At 38.0% G+C, this 20,239-nt stretch overlaps 1 protein-coding gene across 1 annotated transcript in view; it reads left to right on the top strand.

The window, feature by feature from the left end:
- The first annotated feature begins 29 nt into the window (after positions 1–29).
- Positions 30–20,239, top strand: part of HIPK3 (homeodomain interacting protein kinase 3) — an 89,514-nt gene continuing 69,304 nt past the window's right edge. The window contains exon 1 of the mRNA XM_045290885.1: positions 30–57. The gene's annotated coding sequence lies outside the window, so the exon portion shown is untranslated. The remainder of the gene's footprint in view (positions 58–20,239) is intronic.

Here is a 20,239-nt window from a genome sequence, read left to right as displayed (position 1 = left end):
GCGCCGAGGAGAAGATGTCTGTTTGCCTGTCGGCAGGGCGACGGCGGCCTTGACATGGTACGTGGCTCTGGGCGAAGCCCGTCGCCGCGCAGCCTTCGCTCTGCGGGAGGACTCGCGCCGAGGGGTCGCGGGGTGCACGCGTACATTCCCGGGGACCTGTTACGGGGCGGTCGGAGCACGGTCAGTCCTTGAGCCGTGCTTTCACAACCTCTCGCTGCCCTATTAGGGAATTTATTTTCCCACCTGTCAGTTCGCTGCTTCTAATGATAAAGAACTCCGATTAGCAACAGCAAAAAAAAAAAAAATTTCTTTTTTCAGATCATGCACCACTTTTATGGTTGGTTTTTTGATGTCTCCGATACAAGTGGCTGGTAAACCAGTCTGTGTGCGTGCTTTATGGGGGCCAACCGCTCATGGTTTGGCCTCCCTATACCCCCGCCTGCCTCCCCTCTCTCCCCCCCCCCTAAGTATTTGCTTGTTAGGCGTAGTTTCGGAAGTGCAAGTATTTTATATTCCAATCATCCAGTTTATTTCATAGGCTTTGTTGCTGGGTGCTGTGAATTTTTCAAAAGAAGTCTTGTTTTGATCACAGTTTAGATGAAAACTTTTGAGCAGCAGTCTTGGGTTTGTCCCTTCCACACCCTCAGTTAAAAACATTTTAATATCCTACATGGCCAGATTTAATTTTTCAGACTATGGGCACATTTCATGTTTGATAAGAGTAGAGTCTGCTTATAGTTGCAAGTGCAGTGCTAATTTTATACAGTGAGCAAAGCAAAGTGTTTGATAGGTCATGATTAAGCGTAGTATTTTAAGTAAACCAAGCGTGACTGACCCTTTTTTAAAAAGTTCTATTTTATTGCTTACTTTGCCTCTATGTATGCCTAGTAAAAGTAATGAAAATGTAACCAAATAAACTTCCTTTTACACCAACAAGGTATTTCTTGTTGTATTTATGATGATTTATAAAGTAATGGTAACTTATGAAATATCATGCTTAACCAGTTTGAGTTTTTTTTGGCTGTCTTTGGTTTCAAAACTTGATTATTTTCGATATGTGTGAAGGTAGAAGTGTGCTAAAATTTTGAACTTTTCATTTTTGTAGTTAATGGGACATTGACTAATATGACTTTAGTTGTTTGTTTCCTATGCGTTCTTTTAGGAGAATAGGTTTTATAAAGAATACACGTATTTGTAGAGAACCTTAGATTAAAACTATGTTCTCAAAAAGGTAAGATGAGTTTGAAATGTAGAACAAAACTGACCATTAAATGTCTCAAACTTATATTTGGACACTGCTGACTACAGTAGCTAAACATACATATTAGGCAAGCAGATCATAACATGTTGAGCCAGTCTTAGCTTATTATCATAATACCTTTTCCATTGAACTAGTCATTTTCTTTTTTATAAACCAGTCATTGGCTTCTGGGCATTGGGGTTTTAGAGTCATATTAAAGTGGATGGTTTCGATGAGATAATTCTTGTAAACATGTTTGAAAAGAAGTTTTAGATCACACTATTTTAATTTTTTTGATATTCTGTCACGGGGACCATAAAATAGGGTGCAGATTACAGAGGTAGGTTGCTATGACAGATACAGCAGGGACATTTAGATATTTCTGCTTAATGCATGCAAGGCGTTGGAAACCTTTATATTTCTTGCCACTTTTAAAAAGCTCCAAGGAGCACTGGTGGCGTAGTTGGGCTGTGATCCTCAAAATAGCAACTCTGCTGGGCTCCCTGTCAAGAGTTCCAGTCTTGGAAGCCAACCTCACCAGTTCTACTCTGCCCTGTAGGGTCTCCATGAGTCAGCATCGACTCAATGGCAGTGAGTTTAGCTTTGAGTTTGATTTGTTTAAATAAACAAACAAAAACACAACAGGTATGAAATGAGCTTTTTGATTTGAGTTCTTTATTGCTCACTTGAATGCATGTGAAAAGGGGAAAATATAAATTTTAGAATGTTGGAATAATTTTTTCCAAACCCAAGTCACCTCTATTGGATAGAATACTAACTAGTTTGATTGTTATTTTCCACGTGAATTTTAGAATAGCTGTTGTTCAGGTAACGTTTGAAGTTCACAGTAATCAGATAAGAGGTGGTAACTTTGTTAATGTTCTGTTCTGATTGCAGTAGTTTACCAAGTATGTGTTTATAGCAGACTTGAATTGCACTAGTGGTAGTTGATTTGAAGGAATAAAAATCTAGTTTCTTTGCAGCTTTATGCTTGAGTTTGGAGTTGAAAAGATGCTGTGGCACTGTTCAGATTAAGGGTTTTCCAAGGGAACGTCTGCAGTTTTCCATACTTAAAGTACCTCTGAGAGGTTGTTACTCTTGTCTCCTGTCTTTATTTTCTGTTTGAAGTTGAACATTCTCACATGGTATGTTTAATTTAGAAGTTATTTCTGGTGCTTTGTTCAAATGGAGGAATTTGTCACAGTCTTTTTTTTTTTTTTTTAACTTCCCTTCAACCTCCCTCAATTTTAATTGGGAAGTATTATTTCTTTATGTGGGTTGCTTTTGGGTGGGCTTTCCTTTGGTCTCTGGTACAGTCAGAAGGAATTATTTTTTTAAATGTCCTTATTGGTTCTGGAATCAGCTGCTTAAACAATTGTGTATCTTATAGAGTACACCTTTAAGTTGAATAGGCCTATAGGTTTGTGTTTCGAATCAGTGAAAGTTTTTACTGTAGTCAGAGCACTTTATTTGACTGAAGTATAATCCACTTCTTTTGCTTATCTTGGTATAATTAAGAATGGTCTAATAAAATGGAGCTTGCGCAGGGGAAAAAAAAGAATGATCTTGGGTAAAAAAGCGCTAATAGGTTTGTCATCATTTTTCTCTTGTTTCTTAGTTGCTCTTAAGACCAGGGTAGAATAATATTTGGAGGATGTATGTAAATATATTGTACATATCAAACCTTGAGCTTTTTAGCAGACCCGGCTGCTCTTGTTGGTTGATACTTGGGCCATATTTCACTACACAGAGGCAACTCTGCCTTGATTCTCAGGCATACCACTGTTAGGCTAGAGCAATGGTTCTCAACCTGTGGGTCGCAACCCCTTTGGGGGTCGAATGACCCTTTCACAGGGGTCGCTCGATTCATAGCAGTAGCAAAATGGCAGTTATGAAGTAGCAACGAAAATAATTTTATGGTTGAGGGTCACCACAGCATGAGGAACTGTATGAAAAGGTTGCCGCCACATTAGGAAGGTTGAGAAGTCCACTAGGCCTATAGGCTCTACTCTTATGACTTACATGGAAGTTATAAGATTATAGGGGTATTGAAATCATTATGATTTGTGGGTGCCATTTATGGTGTGGGAGTTCCTGGGTGGTGTAAGTGGTTACTACACCTTAGTTGCTGACTAAAAAGTTGGAGGCTTGAGGCTACCCAGTGGGGCCTTGGAAGAAAGGCCTGGTGTTCTACTTCTGAAAAACCTGCCATTGAAGTCTTCATGGAGTTCAGTTTTCTACTTTTTTTTAAAATAGTTGCTTTAGAATTTAATTTTTTCTAAAGTACAATATTTCAAATTTTAGTTTTCTACTCTTACCGTACCTGGGGCCACCATCAATTGGAACCCACTGGATGCCAACTGGTTTTATTTGTGGTCTGGCCTGGTTTGGGGATGGCTAAATCATTAAGCAGATTTGCTTTGTCTTTTCTGTATAGTTAATGCCAAGGCAATACTTTCCTTTTCCAACAAAGTCTTTGAAATGAAATAAACCAAGGCCAATCTTTTTTTCTTTAACCTTAAATATATTTTGTTTACTTGAGCCAAGCCGTTTCTCTAATTTTCTAAAAGAACATGATTTGGGAGGCTGGGAGGAGGGTAGTGGAGTGGGACAAGTCAAGAGAGAGTGGGCAGCTATAGTGGGAAGAGTTAGGCTTATTTGGATTTGGGAGCAGAAGAAACTTGTTTTGATTTAAGTACTCAAATGGCTAAAGACCAGAGTGCATATAATTACAAAATCAGTGAAAGACTACAGTAGCTTGCGGAAAGATTAAAAGTAAGCTGGTGACAACTGCTAAATTAACACATTTTTTGGAGGGGTGGGGTGGGGAATCCTTCAAAATAAAACCAAGGGGCCAGAATGTATGAACTTACGTTTTGCAAACAGTGACTTCAAACACAAATCTCTCTGAGAGCTATCACATAGTCTGTTTTGTTTTATAAGATTGGCATCTCTTTTGGAAAAGATTAGATTTCCAGATACACTTTTCACCATATATTTTCTTTTTAGCTAACTTCCCTTTAAAGCAAAAGATTACACTTAAAAGAAGTGAAGATTGAAAAAAGAAAAAAAAAGTGAAAACCATTTATAGAGGATAGTAAAGGGAAATAATGGAATTTTGCTCCTCTGAGCTGTACTTTTTTACATTTTATTAGGGGCTTGTACAACTCTTATCACAATCCATACATACATCTATTGTGTCAAGCACATTTGTATGCTTGAGAATGCTGCCATCATTCTCAAAATATTTTCTTTCTACTTGAGCCCTTGGTATCACCTCCTCATTTTCCCCCTCCCTCCCCATCCCTCTCCCTCATGAACCCTTGATAATTTATAAATTTTTATTATTTTGTTGTGTCATACACTGTCCCACGTCTCTCTTCACCCACTTCTCTGCTGTCTGTCCCCCAGGGAGGAGGTTATATGTATATCTTTATAATTGTTTCCCCCTTTCTACCCTACCTTCCCTCCACCCTCCCAGTTTCGCCTCTCTGACCACTGTCTTGGATTCCCTGTGTTTCCAGTTCCTATCTGTACCAGTGTACATCCTCTGGTCAAGCCGGATTTGCAAGGTAGAATTGGGATCATGATACTGGGGAGGAGAAAGCATTTAAAAACTAGAGGAAAGTTGTATGTTTCATCGTTGCTACACTGCACCCTGACTGGCTTGTCTCCTCCTAGCAACCGGTCTGTAAGGGGATGTCTAATTGCCTACAGATGGGCTTTGTGTCCCCATCCCACACAACCCCCCTCATTCACAATAAGATTTTTTGTTCTTTGATGCCTGATACCTGATCCCTTTGACACCTCGTGATCACACAGGCTGGTGTGTTTCTTCCATGTGGGCTTTGTTGCTTCTCAGCTAGATGGCCGCTTGTTTATCTTCAAGCCTTTAAGAACCCAGATGCTGTATCTTTTGATAGCCGGTCACCATCAGCTTTCTTCACCACATTTGCTTATGCACCCACTTTGTCTTCAGCTTGTGTTGGGAAGGTGAGCATCATGGAATGCCAGTTTAATAGAACAAAGTGTTCTTGCATTGGGGGAATACTTGAATGGAGGCACAATGCCCATCTGCTACCTTAATACTAAACCTATAAATATGTGCACGTAGATCTATTTCCCCACCATCCTATATACATATATTTACCTGTGTACATGCCTTTATTTAGACCTCTGTAAATACCCTTTGTGCCCTAGTTCTTTCCTCTATTTCCTTTTACTTTCCTCTTGTCCCACTATCATGCATCAGCCTTCATTTGGGTTTCAGTAATTTTTCTCGGTTACATTGTCCTTACCAGGCCTCTCACACCCTCCTTGCCACTAATTTTGGATCACTTGTTGTTCCCTTGTCCCTGGGTTGGTCAATACCACCTCATTATCCCCACCTCCCCCTCTTCCATGTCCCCCCCACCCCCAGCCATCAGCCCGTTGTTTTCTGCAGACTGTTCATCCAGCCTATCTTATCTAGATAGATCTGCAGAGATACTAATATGCACTCAAAAAATAAGGCATAGCAAGACAAAGCGACAAAAGAGATCACAACGATGACAAAAAAGGAAACCAATGACCCATAAAAGAATAAATTAATTTTTTAAAAAAAGAAAAAATTTTAAAAATTTAAAAAAGAAAGAAAACCCTGTAAATACACCAAGGTCTGATTTTTGACCTCTAGGTGTGTCCTCCAGTTTAGTCTGATGGGGTCCCATGCTCTGGCTTCAGAGCCTATCCTTTGCATTCCCTTGGGAGCTCCCTGCTCTGCTCCCCTCTTTGCTCTTCTGCTTGCCTTTAAGTGTTTTGCTTGGGTGTCGCAGGGTCAGTCCGGGCCAATCCAGACAATGAGTCTTCAGTTTTGTCCCAGGTAGGGCCATGGGTCAGTGAGGGACGTCATATATCATAGTGGGATCAGCCAGATGGTCCACTTTGTGCATTGACTGTTTGGAGCGGGGATATCGTCCTCCAGGCCTGGTGGGCCAGGATGTGCTCCACTCTCTCTTCCTCCCCATTCATTTGCTCCCGTGTGGGAGACTAATAATCTTAGCACCACTCTTAGATACATTGGAAGGAAAGATCATTGGGGCTGGCCAGAGAAGATTCCTTTGTATTTTGTAGTTGTTTCACTGGAACACTTTTTTCTAATAAGGGGGCTAGGGGGCGGAGGGGAGGAAGTTTGATAGACTTTAAAATAAATGGGTGCATGAAATATAAGTCATTACTCTTAGAACTTTGTAGCCATACTTGGCTATCTATATGCCCTACAAAGAACATTTTTTGTAAGGTTTGATAGAAAGTGTAAGACTTGTCTCTGCTTGACATTCTAATAGGCACATTTTAGGAAAAAACAAGTAATTGATTTGCTAAAAACTTTTCATTTCAACTTCTTTGAGTTCCTTTAGTTTGTTGTACATTATTAATAAATTATAGGAAATATATTTCAGTTTATAAAGAAAAGAGTAAGCTTTGAAAAATTTGCAGAAATAACTTGCTTACAATGTTTCCTACCCAGTCCCTGTAGAGCAGTTGTATGAAGACTGAAATGTTTCCTTAGTGTCTGTTCCAACTGTGTGTTATTTGTTTAATAATACAAAAAGAGCCTTGTAGGTTTTGTAATTTATATGACTTTAGATACATACTGCTACTCTTTAAAATAGTTAATAGGTTAGATAGAGTAACACATTGAAAAGTGAATCCAATTTTCTAGAGGCATTTCTTCTGAAGTATAATTTCAAACAATACTTTCTAGGGTTTACTTGTATAATTGATTACAACTTTTATTGAGATAGGGATGGTAACAAAGTCACAATGGAAATTATAGGTTATGCCACTGTATAGCCTAGAGCTATGATGCTATGCTTCACCATTCTTTACCTAAAACAAACAAAAATATATTGTGGGCCAACTTGTAATCAGAAAGCTTCCATGGAGCAGCACAGGAATCTTGGCTGTGTAATAAATTGTATTTTTAGTTTTAAAGGAAATAAAGATTAGTGTTGGGTTAAAAAATATGAATTTTTAATCTCTGTTTAGTTGTGCTTTAACTATTTTGTTGTAGTTGATTCAGACTCTGACCACAAATAAATGAAATCTTATTACAGTAGATAATGCAAGACACCCCCACCCCCCCGAAGATATTTGAGTCAGTCATGTGCAAAGCACTGTGCTGTAAATGAGAAGAGTAAGACGTGATCTCTCTGTTTTGACCAAGTAGGAGGAAATTAAGTACTGTGATTTCTAACACGGTCTGTTCTTTTTTTTGTTGTTGTTAAATTACAGTTGTGTTCAAATTCATGGTTTTTCTCTTAATGTTTAAAGCACCCCAAATTACATAGAAATGTTTGAACAGAATTTGTATGAATTTTATTTTGATAATGTTAGACCAAATAGTTTAAGCCAATAATCATAGTATAGAAACATACTATATATTATGGATTACTGAGTTCATTTTAATTATAGAAAGACCTTGTTTCTCAAATATGACTAGTAATCTAATTCTTATGATCCCATGTTTTTTCATCAAGTCATCCACAGTTTATCATTGCCTGAGGAAATTCTGTTAGGTTATCTTTTCTCCAAAATTAGGAATGTAGAATCTTTCAGACCCCTCATTCTTGCCTGTGGGAAGAAAATAGGTGAAAGAAGGGTACAGGCAGAATCCCACTTTTTTTTCTTTCTTTTTTTGAAGAATTCCATGTTAAAGTTTTGAATTTTGAAAGTGCTAGCAATGATTTACGTATTTGAAATCATAGAGAAATGATATCATTTGTGTACTTATATAAATCACAAGTATATTAAACTTAAATATACTTAAGGGGCTTTTTAAAAAGCAAAGGTATGTCAAGGATAAGATGATTGATTATATGGCTCCTGTTGCATATAGTCCCTGGTTTGAGGAGACCTGTGTTAAGTGGTTAAAATACCGAGATGTGAGTGAAAGGGTCTGTGGTTCCAGTCCACTGCAGGAGAGAGGAGCTTGCCTGCTTCTGTCAGGAGTCACAGCCTGGGACCCTGCTGGACAGCCCTTTGTTTCATAGGTCATTATGAATTGGGATTGATTTGATGACTGGGATTTTTTATAACTAAAATTGTAAATTAATAGCCTGTGGGTATTTTATACATGTGCATGCAAATTAAATTCTGTATGGAAACTCACTTAGGATGTTTGAGATGATAAAATAATTAATTTGCCAGTAGCTTTGGGTCGAAAATAATTGGAGTGTTTGTCTTGTCATCACTACTGTGTCATTTCTGAAAGTATTTCTAGAACTCACTCTGTAACTTGTAATTTATCTTCAAAGTATTTCACACTGGAAAGTGTCTCCAACCTCAAATTATTCTCATTATTCCGATGGAAAGGAAATGATATACAAGGGACTTTTGAAAAGTTTCTGGAAAAATTCCCTTTCAATTCCATTTTTCTGTGAACTTTTTGAAGCCCTCCCGATTTCAGTTTATAAATCCTTAGAGGTCAACTGTGATATATTTTTGGGAAAAATAACATTTAAAAAGTTAAGACAACATTTGAATTATTCCTTCAGATCAGGAGGTGGCCCTGTGGGCCACGCACTAGACTACTGACTGCAAGGTTGGTGCTTCATTCTAACCAGCAGCTCTGCAAGAGGAAGTTGAGAGTGTTGTCTGTTCCTGGAAAGATTTAGTCTTGAAAACCCGGTATATGTCACTAGGAGCCAAAATGGACCCAGTAGCTGGGGGCTCGTTGTTGTTTTTGGTAAAATACCTAGTAGACATATGGACTGAAATATTATTGTTATGGAAATATTGAACTCCAGACCTGCTGCACTCACTCTTGCATATACATGTACTGTATACATTAATCAAAGGAGAACAGCTTTACTGGGTAGCTTGCTGCGCCTAATCAGATATTTGTGAATATGCTGCAGACACGTTTGACATCTCAAAATCTTTCGCTACTTTCACATTCTTTACTTCGTGCAGATTTTCATCCCTCTACTTCAAAACTCGGAATCCTTGGGTCAGGCAAGCCCCTCAGGGCTCAACTGGTAGTCAATATATTGGCAGTTCAAACTCACCCAGAGGAGCCTCAGAAATCAGGCCTGATGATCTGCTCCCGAAAGGTCACAGCTGTGAAAACCCTGTGGCGCTCAGATCTGTCATCATGGGGTTGCCCAGGAGCTGGAACCAACTTTAAGCAACCCTCCTCCCTGTCACCAACTCTGTACTTAATTATTAGCAGCATACACACTCTGTGTGTGTGTTCGCACCTTTCTCAAGGAAAGAAGCATTTCTTTTCTCTGAGATAATCTTGACTGTCTATACCAGAACAGAGACATCCTGAACGGAATTTTCCAACATTTTGAGTCTCTTCTGGAGCTTTAGGTTACCTTTCTGTTGTTGGTTCAAACATTTAACATGCCCAAGTTTGTTGGATCTTATGGGGGCATTTCTTTAGTTGTGCCTCCTGTAGCCTGTGGCCAGATCTCTGTTTCGCTTTTGCTTTCACACTTTAAAGATCAGGCACCTATGATAACAGCAACAGTTATCTTTTTATACATTGATGGAAATTTAAGACATCTTTCAGAAGAAATGAATTTTCCCATTGTAATTATGATACATATACTTCTATGGTTATTTGTAATGACAGTTTGACTTTTTAACACTAGTGCAAAAGATTCAGTTTTTTAGTGACTTGCTGTGGAATAAGGAGATGATACGTGGTTGTGACCTTTGTTAGGTCCCTATAAATCTGTATAATTTTAGTGCACACCTTATCACAAGCAAACTGCTGATGTGTTCTTAAAAAAAGTTAATAATTAGAGGTGGTTATAGCTTTATTAGATTTCTAAGAATTCAGTACCCTGTGTCTGAGGGTACTGTTTTGAAAAGTTGCCTTTTTGGTTTTCTCCCAGTGTTTCTTACTTAGCCCTTCAGTCTCTGCTTTGGTCTGCTAACTGGAAAGTCAGTTTGAAGCCATCAGGTGCTTTGTGGGGTGAGGCTTTTTACCTCCTGAGGACTGGTCTTGAAGCCCACAGAGGCACTTCTACCCTGTGATGGGCCACTGGGAGTCAGAATTGACTAGCTGACAGTGAGTTTGTGAGGGTCTCTGAAACCATTGTGACTAGGCAGGCTCAGTTGACCAGGTACACCTGGTGGTTCAGCTTTGAAAAGTAAAAAAATAAAGAGTATTTCTACATTAAACAGGTTTTTGAAGTTAATACACTAAATCACCGAAAAGCTGTTTGGGTGGAGTGTCATGTCTGGCAGTAAACGCATGAGTACAGAAAAAAACATGTTGTTAAAAAATAAACTTTTAGTTCAGCAGTGCAGGTCATGTTTGGACCATATGCGATTTTAACCGAATTTAGAAAGTACAACCAGTTGACATTTTTGGTAATCATTTATTTTTTCAAGCTTCAAAATAACTTGCAAAAAAGATCTTTCATAACTAAAGTATTATAATGCAGGGTATGTAGCTCTAAATATTTGCCTTTGAAGCTCCTCCAAATTCTAAACTCTGTGTATGTTCTAATTTCACTGGATTTTAGAATTTCAATTTCTATGCTGTATATTACTCTGGAGTAGACCCTTCTGGTGTGAATGTAGCGCATTGTAGTGCTGGAAATACAAAATGAGTCTTGCATTGACTCATTGTTGTTCAGAGTAGCCAAATGTGTCAAGGTTTTGCGCAATTTGACTTGATTCTGTAAATTTTTATTTAGAATATTGTATCATGATCTTAATTTGCCAGCAGAGTTTCTTCTTTATTTTGCTGTGTCAGTAGTTGACTTTTGATAAAATTGTTAACCTAGGATTCAGCTTCATCTTTTTATTTGAATTGTTGTAGGGGTCGATTAGCTTTGGACTGAGGTTCTCAACTGTGAGTCGCGACCCCTTAAGGGGTGGGGGTGGTCCAGCAACCCTTTCACAGGGGTTGCCTGATTCATAACAGTAGCAAAATGACACTTATGAAGTAGCAACAGAAATAATTTTATGGTTGGGGGGGTCACCACAACATGAAGAACTGTATCAAAGGGTCGCGACATTAGTAAGGTTGAGAAACCACTGCTTAGGAGATCTGGTAAGGATCCTTAGCTCTTTTCTTTTAGGGTTTACCTGAAAGTTACCTGAATTTCTATAGGAAAGAAAATTTCATGGTAGTTCTTTGGGAACAGGTTGTTTGTTTGTTTTGGTAAAGTAGCAAAGTGGACTGCCTTTGCCTTTCTATGAAAGGTGTTGTTTGTAACCCAAACTTATAAAATTGTTTTATCTTTTTTAATAGTCCATTGATCGGTATCTGTCATTGTACGAAGAACTTAAATCAGAAATGTTTTTCATATTTTAAGTTTTATAAACTATATTTGAATTGTTAATGTTAAACTTTAGTAATTTTATGTAGTTATAAAAAAAGTCTAGAAAATTTCAAACTAGTGAGTGGTTTTTGCATCTTGTTTTTGGCTGAAATCTTTTCTAGCCTTTCTAAATGTAAAGATGTTTACAGTTGGCCAGGTGATAGCCACTGCCATTGAGTCAATTCCGATTCAAAGTGACCCTGTAGGACAGGGCAGAACTGCCCCTGTGGGTTTCTGAGACTGTCACTCTTTACCGGAGTAGAAAACCCCATCGTCCTTCTCTCGTGGTTTTGAAGTGCTGACATTGCAGTTAGCAGCCCAGCATATAATCCACTTCACTACCAGGACTCCTGGGTGATTTCTGGCAGCTTTGAAAATGGCCAACAGGTCATTTTCTGTTCCAAAAGTTGGAACATTTTGCTAAGTCAGATGAAGCTTGTTATTTAGCATGCTTGATTCGTGTTATAGTCAACACATTCTCTAGATGCTTTGTTCGCAGTACTGCTGGAAAATACCCAGGACTTCCGTATAGTCAGATGTTTTTGTAGGTACCTCGGACAGCAGGTTTAGTTTATGAAGCATTACAATGTGTGGTGGTTTAGTTACATAAAGATATTTATTTCTTAACCTGAAAATTTCAGTGCAAGTGATTTTTTTGGATAGAACTCTGAAAAAGAAACTGCCAGTGATGACGGTATTTAAAATACTAGAACCTAATCAGCCAATAGAAGTTAAACTTAATTTATACTAAACTTACTTATACTAAAAATTCTATACTTAAATACTTACACTAAAATTTTATTTTTTAATGTATCCCATTCTTTATTTCTAAGAAGACATGGCATTTTGTCTTTTATAATATGCCTTTAGACAAAGGAGCTGGTAGATGAAGCCGTGTGACTAAAAATGATGTTTTGCTGTGTGAATATTACTGGTTTTGCAGTTCCAATCACACTGGTACTTTGGCTCTCTGTCATTTCAAGAATGAAGAATCCTTTTCATTATAAAAAAATTATCGGATGACGTAATGAAATTCAACTTTTATTCTCTATTGCTGAGGAAATTACAGTGATGAGAAATGCCAAAAACCACTATAAACAAATACTTTAAATGAAAACATTTCCTTCACTGCTTAGGAATACTTTTTTTTTTTTTTTTAATTGAAGCTAGGACTCATTGTGTGCCTGACAGTTTTAGATGTTAAGAGCTCTGGGCCATGCCTAAGGTAATCAACAGCTCATTGAGAAACACCTGACTGTGGCAGAACAACCTTGGACAAGAAAGACCTGGTTTTATACGCATTACTAATATTTTTTTGCCATCTAATTTATTTTTTGACAGCAATGCAGACTGTAAAAATTTGCAAGAAAAGTACGAGTAGGACAGGAGGCCCTGCCTTTCTTTCACCTAGATGCTTCATGGTTAGCATTTTACTCCATTTGCATGTTCCCTTTTACCCTCTAGCTTTTGTTAATACTTCATTCCCCTTGGACTTTTGTAGTTGAATCCATGATGTCCCTTTTCCCCTACTCCGTTCCTCAAAGCAAACATTGTTCAGCTCTCTGTAGTTTCTGTCACCTGAAAAGCTCCTCAGTGTTGGTATTGTTTCTGGCCCGGCATTTTGAAACAGACTGCCAGTTAGTAGAATGGCTGTTCATATGGACTAGCTTAGGTATATTACAGAGAGGTGTTCTGCACTTGATACATCATGTCAGGAGGAACATGAGGTCGATAGATCCCATTACGAGTGATGTTAACTTTGATCACTAGGTTAAAGTGGCATCTGCCAGATTTCTCCCTTTTAATTAAATATGTATCTTGTGGGGATGTATTTTGAAACCATGTAATTATCAAGAACGGGGAAAGGTCTTGCAAGCTAACAAGTTAGCCATGGGTACTGGCAGAGGAGATGGGTCCGAAATAATGGATTGTTTTGTTTTAGTCGTAGCAATAGAAGAATCCATTGTGTCAATATTTGCATTGGTTCATCCATGGCCTATTATCATGTATATTTTAAACAAATAAGAGATAACTCAACATAATGTGAAAATTGTGCTTTGAAAATTATATGCTGTTTGTTTCGAACAACACCAAGCAGAGGAAAATGTTAAGTAAAACTGTATATTTCTATTATGCAATTCTAATAAATTATGGCTATATTTTCAATGATTAAAAAAAAGAATATTTGCACTGGTTCCTTGATGCACTCCCCATTGGGTGATGTGAATAGGGTCAGCCCTGCCAGCATAAAAGGAGTTGCACTGAAGGAGAGAAAACCCTAATTTTGGAAACTCACATCTTTTACAATGATCTTTGCTTTGGAGGGGTACATTTTCTCTATTTTGTTGGACGTTGACAGCCTACTTTTCACTCAAGAGGGATACTGTGTGAGTTCCAAGGCTGATTAGTATACAAATCCACCTTGAAAAGGAAGTCTGGAACAGAGGCAGGCAATGCCCTAGCATGCAGAGCTGTGAGAGACTCTCAAGAAGTTATCTCCTGACAGTAATACTTCTAAAACTTTCACCTAATATTATTGTCTGCATCAGTTATTATTATGACAGTGTCCAAATGGTGAGTTTTTAACGCCATAGTCTCTTTTATATTTATTTATTCATTGTTTTTCCTTTTTCTCATTCTTCTTTGCTGCTTCCTGGGAGCACATCCCAAGAAAGCTACTCGCATAAAGGCCTCTTCCCACAGGCACTTACTTCATTGCAGGCTCTTCAAACTCTGTGTACTTAAGATTGGATGAGTTTTTTTCTTTCAGCTCTTCTTCACCTTTTATTCCTTATTAATATTTGTCTCTATAAGCCTTGAGGCAATGTTGTATCACTCCCTCTGTTTTTCCACTCAATGTCAAGATGTATGGTTCTACCCATTTATCTATCTGTCTACCGATAATCAGATATTTTTAGGTAAAATTGAGTTAATTTTAATTCATAGTGACCCTGTGTGACACAGTAGGACGGCCCCATCAGGTGGTCATGGTTGTCATCTTTATAGAAGTAGGTCTAACTTGGTTGGAGCTATGGAGTGCTTTGGATTGTACTCTCTTAGCATGGTCTTTGTGTGCTCCCTCACCAGCCAATAACGGTACTTTAAAACTCTGTAGCTTCCATTTCCTTCCCTTTACCCTGACAGATTTGCCTGAGCGACCTTTCAGAGACAAGTAGGGCTCCATTGCTCTTCTGTTTAAGGCCTGTTAGGGCCTCCATAGCTATGGCTCCCTGAGATGGAGGACAGGGTTCTTCATCATCTGCCCTGCTTTATTTTTAAGCTTGTTTTTCTTTTCAAGGATTGTCTTTTATTTTTTTCATCTTCCGCAGCTGCCCCCTCCATTGGCACACATGTTCTAACACAGATGCTGGCAAGCGTTTCTTTAGAGGACTCAGTAGTAAGTATTATAGACTTTCCAGGCTACACCTGGTCTCTGTCACGTATTCTTTCTTTTGCTTGTTTTTTAAACAACCTTTAAAAATGTAAAAGCCATTCCTAGCTTGTGCACCATACAAAACAGTCTGGGCCCGTTTTGGCCAATTGGAATTTGGGGGATTCAGTTCTAGTCAAATAAAACTTAACATTTCATGTTTTCCAGTTTTCTGTGTGTAAAGGCGAACTGAGGCACAGGATGAGTGAGAGGTAAACTGAGGCACAGGGAGACAAAGATAACTGACAGGTCAAAGGGAGAGCAGAAACAGAAATAGCTTTATTAGAGGGGAGCTCCAGGCCGAAGCCGCATGGTCTAGCAAGGAGCCCAGGGGAGTCGCGGGTTTTGCCCGGGGTCTGGAGTTTTTAAAGGAAGGCAGGGAGTGGGGGTTCCATGCTGCAAGCAAGGTTTATGGCCCAGGATGCAGTTTATCACTTCTAGCAGGTAGGCTATCCGGTTATCGGGAAGTCAGGCATCCCAGGCGCCGTTTCTCGGTCTCCTCATTCCAGGAGGCAGCTGCTGACCTCCAGGGATGTGCAGGGAAGTGGGCCTGGCCTGCGGCCGCTGAGCCCAATCACTGTGCTCTTACCTCAGCTGTTTGTTTTCACCACATGGAATGTCATCTTACTTTCACATAGCACACCTCCTCAATGTCGTTTTTTGAATCCTTTGTACTCCTTTGTAGTCTTGTTGCTTTGCTACCTGTGTGCTTGGACGTCATACAACTTTCCTCGTTAGTGTAATTATGTGTATACATGTGTTTGCCACTTGGTGGAAGGAGGTGGTCATTAAAGAAAAAATGTAGTTACTGAATTTTCTGGTTTCTCTGTTTTAATTCTATTAGAGTTGGTTAGATATAATAGTAAAATAAACTTAAAATGGTTTTATTTTTCTAACTTAAAAATAGTTAAAGGACATTATTTCTAGTCTGGTTAATTTTCCTTTCATTGAAGAAGTAACAAATTCAGGGTATGCCAGTACAGAGAGTACTAGAATCTATTCCTGTGTACCTCCATCCACTTTATTCAAAATAAAGCACTGGAGACAGTTGCAGTCCCTCTGAACCATCCCCCTTTCATCGATCATGGTTTGTTACTTTTACTGCATGTATGATATATCTAAGAACATAGGTTCACTTTCTGCTGCTAACTTTATAAAAGATACAAATTCTTCTACAATTTATCTTTAGTTCTACGGTTTTGCTTTGGGAGTTACACATGTTGATGCATGTAGTTCTGTTTATTCCTTTTGCTATACTTTATCAGTTTTAATGTACTTTTTTGGGTCACATTTTAATATCTCTGAATTTGGGACCCATCTCAATATCTCTTAGTGATATCTTAAACTTACATTTGCTGGGATTTTTGGTACATAAATACATGATGATTGTGGTATGAACCATACTTGCATTGTGTGCATATTATAACAGATGAAAAGCCAATTAGAGTTTCTGAAGTTTGTGTTACTATAAACAGTGCTACAGTGAACACTTTTTTTTAAACCTGTTTCTGTGTATTTAAGCGTGAGAGTTTCTTAAGCAAGGTATGTACCTAGAAGAATTGTTGGATTAATAGAGCACGCCATCTTCAGCTTTGCTTTCCAATGTGGTGGTATTTCTTACCATACTATGCAAGATTTCCTGTTGCTCTTCCCCTCTTCAAAACTAGATATTGCCCTATTTCTTTTAGCAAGGCTGATGGCAATACAACGGCGTCATACTTTTCATTTGCTTTTTTCTTAATACTTTGAGGTTGAGAATCTTTTTATAACTTGGCTGCCATGTTCTTTACTGTATGTTCCCTAGTTATGTCTTTTGCCCATTTTCCTATTGAACTCTAAATTCAGTGTAATTTTGGTACCTCTTTTGTCAGTTATGGATTGAATTGTGTCCCCTCAAAATAAAGTGTTGTAAATGCCCCCCCCCCCCCATTGGTTGTTTTTGTTGTTACTGAGACTGACTTAGTGTGTGATGATAGATTTTTAAGTCAGTCTCCTTTGAAATATAACAAGAGATTACATCAGCAAGGAAAGGAGCAGAGATTAGGAAAGACAGACCCTAAACCACATGGAAATCTCCAGAACCCATCCACTGACATTGAGACAATTCTAACTCATAGCTATAGGACAGAGTAGAACTGAACCTGTGGGTGTCTGAGACTGTAAATCACAGGTTCCCACACTTATTTGTCCTTCCACTTCCTTTTCAAGGAAAAAAAACTACCCAGAAATCCCCTTGGCAGTTAAGAGTTTTGTGCTATAGCTCATAATCTAGGATAAAGTTTGGGTATCTGCTTTAGTAGTGCCCCTCCCTGCCCTAGGTCAATCCAGCTCCCCCTCCCTCCTCCCCGTGGTATTACCTAAGCATGGAAACAAGCAGAGGTGGGGAGGATGGATGCCATTCCACATGGAGATTTCCAAGGAACCAAGAAACAGCTATAGAAACAAGGATTTTCTCCTAGAACCAGCACCTGGAAGGCCTACCTCCAGCCGCCTATGCTGTGAGAAAAAAAATTTTCTTTCCTAAAACCATTCACATGTGGCATTTCTTTTAGTAGCAGCACTAGACAAACAAGATTGTCAGTCATATGCATTGCAAATAGCTTTTCTATATCTAGCCTGTGCATATTTCTGTTATCTTTTGATGCTTGAAAGTTTTAAATTATAATAAAGTCAAATTTGTCAATCAATTTCTTTCACACTGTTTTTTGCACCTTACTTATAGAAAAAGAAATTTTTTCCCCTAAAAAGTTGGTGATTTGTTAAAAGTGTAACATTGATTTTGGACTAGAAGGACTGAAACTACAAATATTCTGTATAGGCAGATCAGGACATATGTTGTAAAGGGACTTAGGTTTTTGAGACTCTAGTTTTTCCCTTTAATCTACTTTAGAATGGAAAGATGAAACTAATTGGTAAAGGTATTTTTCCCCCCTTTAAAAAATTTGTTCTCTTAAAGGAAATTCTTAACACTTCATTTGTAGAATAATTAGAGCATGTGGGTGTGTTGAACTAAAATGAGGAAAAAATATAGCACTATATACTTTTATGTTAAATCTACAGGGAGTTGTTATGTGATTAAAATAACGTGGTGGGTAGAGGGAAAGGAGCTGATCCCAAGGGCTCAATAGAAACTAAATGTCTAGAAAAGAACGATGGCAAGATATGTACTAATATGTTGGATACAGTTGATGTACAGATTGTAATAAGAGTTGTAAGAGCCCCTAATAAAGTGATCTAAAAAAAAATTGGGAAGCACACCCTGGAGATGTAAAAAAATAAAAAAGCAATGAAGATTGCTCTTTTAGATGGTGTGGAGCAGTGGTTCTCAACCGGTGGGTCGCAACCTCTTTAGGGTTCAAGCAACCCTTTCACAGGGGTCGCCTAAGACCATCAGAAAACACATATATTTCACAATATATAATTACGTATTGTTTTGTGGTTAATCACTATGCTTTAATTATGCTTAATTATGTTCAATTTGTAACAATGAAAATACATCCTGTATATCAGACATTTACAAGATGATTCATAACAGTAGAAAAATTACAGTTATGAAGTAGCAATGAAAATAATTCATGATTTGGGATCAGCACCACATGAGGAACTGTACTGAAGGGTCGCGGCATTAGGAAGGTGGAAAACCACTGGTGTAGAGGGAGATGGGTAATCATGTTGAAAATGTATAGTCCATGTGCTGTTGCTGTCAAATCAGCTTCTACTCATGGTGGTATTTGTAACAGAACCAAAAATGACTTGGTTTTGCACCATCTTTACGATTGTTGGTGTGTTTGAATCAGTGTTGCAGCTATTGTGTAGTGCCTTCCAACCCAGGGGACTCATCTTCCAGACGATTTCAGACAAATTACTGTTGTGATCCATAGCATTTTTATTTGGTTAATTACTTGGAATGGATTGACAGACCTTTTTTCTTAGTGTGGGACTAAAATCAAGCATAGATGGTCACCTTACTCGTTGGTATTTGAAATACTGGTGGCAAAACTTTCAGCAATACAAATTATTGGTGGTGACTTAAGTCTGTATAAGATTTAAACCCCAAGCTCCCTGCTATTGAATCAATTCTGTGACCCTAAAGGAGAGCCTATAGGAGAGGACAGAACTGTTCCATACGGTTTCTGAGGCTGTAGTCTTTATGGAAGCAGACTGCCTCATCTTTCTCCTGCAGAACTGCTTGTGGGCTTAACTGCCAGCCCAACTCTTAACCCATTTCACAAATAGGGCTCCTTTCACAAATAGTATAAAATAGTTTCACAAGGTATAAAATAAATTGCTTTAGCTTTGTGTTTGTACATGTTACAGGAAAAAAATGTAGGAGTGATTCAATTTTGGTTAAACTAAGCTGGTTACTTGAAAAAGTTATACACAGTTTTGAATTTACAGCAAGGATACAATTTACAAAATGGTTATCATTGGATTAAGTTAGCTATTCTTATACCTATTCCACACAGTATGGTCTGTTTCTTTGATGCTGTCAGAAAAAATACTGATAGATGTTGAGAGGTATATTATCCCAAGTTAGAGCACTAGTGAAGGAACTTACGCTTTATTTTCTTATCCCTTAATTAAGTGAACCTTTGAACGTCAAGCTGTATTTGAGATGTAGGCTAAGCATCTGTCATCAGAGATAGGTGGGATAGAAATAGAATTAAAATAATATTGAGACATTATTAACACTATTTTCCTTAAGTGAAGATATAACAAGTAAAATGATGTGACTTTCATAAATCAATAACTCATCATTTGAACAAGTTGGAAGATAGCAGGAATAGTTGTAATACAGTAATAGTTGTAAGCTAGCAGTTATTTAAATTCAAACTCTAATAATAGAGCTTTGGCCAGAGGTTTCCAATATGTGGTAGTACAACTGCTGTTTCAGGAGCTATTATATTCTTTTGAAAATGTTTATAATGTAAAAATATGCTTGATACAATCGATGTATGGATTATTTTTCCCCCCGATGTATGGATTATTGTAAGAGCTGTAAGAGCCCCCAATAAAATGATCTTTTAATAAAAAAAGGTTCATTAAAAATCATGCAGGTGTAGTAATCTAAAATAAGTTAGTAGGTGGCCTTAATTAATCACTACGTCGTTAAATTGTAATTGTCGTAAGATATTTGTCTATAACATTTGTCTCTGTATTTGATGCTTTAACCTTTAATTTAAAGTCTTAAAAAGAAAAAAAAAGTGTCATTTACCCCTCTATACAGTGTTGAGAAAATGATCA

The sequence above is a fragment of the Echinops telfairi genome, unplaced genomic scaffold (genome assembly GCF_000313985.2).
Source record: "Echinops telfairi isolate 266 unplaced genomic scaffold, ASM31398v2 ScPeMD7_60;HRSCAF=208, whole genome shotgun sequence".
Classification (NCBI taxonomy): domain Eukaryota; kingdom Metazoa; phylum Chordata; class Mammalia; order Afrosoricida; family Tenrecidae; genus Echinops; species Echinops telfairi.
Note: the sequence above shows the minus strand (reverse complement) of the source record. Positions and strands in the feature narration are given on the sequence as shown.